The sequence below is a fragment of the Carassius auratus genome, chromosome 34 (assembly GCF_003368295.1).
Source record: "Carassius auratus strain Wakin chromosome 34, ASM336829v1, whole genome shotgun sequence".
Lineage (NCBI taxonomy): Eukaryota > Metazoa > Chordata > Actinopteri > Cypriniformes > Cyprinidae > Carassius > Carassius auratus.
Genome location: NC_039276.1, coordinates 25,417,345 through 25,420,148, shown reverse-complemented (window position 1 = coordinate 25,420,148; position 2,804 = coordinate 25,417,345). Strand labels below are relative to the sequence as shown.

The 2,804-nt window shown below is 35.6% G+C and overlaps 1 long non-coding RNA gene across 1 annotated transcript; it reads right to left on the bottom strand.

Moving 5' to 3' along the window:
- Nucleotides 1-335: 335 nt before the first annotated feature.
- LOC113053789 (uncharacterized) lies at nucleotides 336-1,394 on the bottom strand. Its single transcript, XR_003277314.1, has 3 exons — nucleotides 1,129-1,394; nucleotides 937-983; nucleotides 336-795 (listed from the first exon to the last, which is right to left on the bottom strand). It is a non-coding gene; the product is annotated as an uncharacterized LOC113053789 (long non-coding RNA).
- Between the last annotated feature and the right edge of the window lie 1,410 nt (nucleotides 1,395-2,804).

Here is a 2,804-nt window from a genome sequence, read left to right as displayed (position 1 = left end):
ATATATATATATATATATATATATATATATATATATATATATATATATATATATATATATATATATATTCAAAATGCTGTGTAAATATGTACCCGATTAAGGTTAATTAAAATGCAGCCGTATTAATGAGCAAAACATTCAGAAGTTAAACGCACTATTTACGCGTGGCTGGGAGCAGGTGTAGATTTCTTTCATACCAACTAACATTTGGAAAATACGAACATTTTAATGAATCCGAAAATTTACGCCAAAACCACTTTTACACGCGACTTACACAAAAATTCGTTCTGCTCGTGTTTCATGAATGAGACCCAATGTGTTTTCCTTTAGGAAACTTACGTACATTAAGTTTAACCGCGAAAAATAAGATAACAAATTAACATGAGTGTAACGTTAACCATAACCATCTATTGACACCTCAAAATTGTAAAATATTATGTAAATATGACAAGACATTCACGGACGTTATATTTAAAGTACCTCTTCCGTTCAGTAATGCTAAAGGAGGCCGTTAATACCTCTGTTTCTGAGGTGAAAACCACGTCCGTGTATTTTTCAATATAATGTTAAGCTCCTTTGTTTTCCGCCTTTGATTAAAACCTTCTGCCTTTCATAAAACTGGGTAAACAATAAATGATAACTTTACATTTGGAATCTTTACTTACCATAATGTGTTTCACTCGCTTCTCGCTTCTTTCACGATGAGAAAATGGCGGCTGCCTACACTGGAGACATAAGATCTTAACGTGACGTGCTTGCTCTCCTTCATGTCCACGTTCCCAACCAAGCCCCGCTCTGTTAAAATCCAGACCAATTTTCAACCCAAACTTGGTGGTCTCAACCCAGCATTTGGGTTGAAAAAACAACCCAGTGTTTTTTAGAGTGTAGTGTCAAGTGGAATCACATCAATAATGTTAATCAATATTAAGTGCTCACAAATAAGAAAGCCAAAAGTCAGCAGTGGCAAGGAACCCGAACACCCTCTGGAAACAGGAAAAAAAAAAGAATAAAAAAGTGTGAGAAAGTATTTTTAGTTTAGGGACTAGTTACTATCTAAAATCAGGTTTTCATTTGTGGTTAACTAGAATGTGAATGACCTTTAATGCATTTCCAGAAATAAAGTCTCACCAACATCTGTCGAGTGCTTTTTCACTGTCTCTCTTCTCCTCTTTCCTAATGCTTCCTCTGTTGCAAAGAGTGGGAGACTGTATGTTGAACACTTTTCAATGGGTTGATGCTCTCCTGGAAACAAATAAAAAACAAACAGCATATTCAGTGGAATTTTGTTCATTCCATTATTATGAATGATGAACTGATGCCATTAGAATGAGAACTGAACTGAGCTGGACAATGACATGACTAATTTCTACAGATCTGCTCATAACGAAATTGCTGAGCCATAGCATAATTAAATGCATCCTGGTTATGTTACTAGTTGGATTGAGATGTTGATTTTTATTAGATTTTATGATTTTATAATATAATTATAAATAGCAGTGGTGTCAAAAGTATTGGCTTTCATTACTCAAGTAGAAGTATAGATACTAGGGTTTAAAAAGCTTGGGCCGTGCCTCAAGGGCCTATTGTGCACTACCCCACCTCCTCAAAAAAACATTTTCTAAAGGCCATAATGACTATAATGTTATATTAAAATGTTCATGTTGAAAAATTTGGGATGCACTAGGCTACATGTTTCAGCCGCATATATGCCCATTTAAAATGAACGCACTTTAGTACAATGCAAATACATTAAAGAGCTAGAGATATGATGACTAGTTGCCAGTAAGTATTGTTATGGTGCAAAAAGTCAAACTTCAGAGGCATGTCATCAATAACCTTGAATGGAATGTAAATGTACATCCAAGCTTAGCTGCAGGACTCTGTGAGGGCAATGGACAAGAACATTGGTGCAGGCTAAGAAACAATTACTCTTGAGTGGTTGACTATTTACAATAAACATTATAGTGCTGTCAAAATAAATGATTAATCTAAGTGATTATTCAAAAACTAAAAATGAAAAATAACTCATAATCCTGATACCTTCTTGATTGATAGCTTCTTGTATTCGGTACATACGTCTGCTATGTCCAGTGTTCGGAGGGGAACGAGTTACAAAGTTGATATAGAGCTTCACAGTCCCACCCACAGCCCAAGAGAGCTCTGGTGCCGGAAGTAAATTTCCCATTCATTTCTCCCATTCACTTTCGAAAAAATCCGTATCTAAAGAGTTTTAGAGCATGTGTGAGGATAACCAGCTACGGCTGAACTCATAAGCATATAACATATAATTTAAAGTGAAAAAATTAAGACAAAATCCAAAAAAAGTCAAAGGTACAAGAATGTGTACATATTTTCATTTCGAGCGCAGGAACTACTCATCCCATAAACCACCGCGCCACATTGAATTCGACTGAAGCCACAACTGCGAACGAGGCAACGAGCCTTTTGAGCGACATCCAAATCTGATGACGGCCGCTCGCGCGAACTTTTTCCTCCAGTGAATTTTATTTTATATAGTGAATGTGCAGTAATAGCAGTTCTTTCAGTATTAATCGTGTAAATAAATAGTGTTTTAAATATGTATTGTGTATTGATTTTTATTTTATCATCGTGTATTTTATATTGTGTGCGTGTGTAAAAGTGGTTAACGATAACGTCAGCAATGGTGCAGTGCTTTGTATCTGATTGCAATCACTGCTCAGTTGTCAACACATGTCGTTGCCATTACACAAATGTTCAGTAAATGCACAAAAAGGTATGTCTAGGCTAAATATTGTTTTGACAGTGGCATTATAAAATGCTTG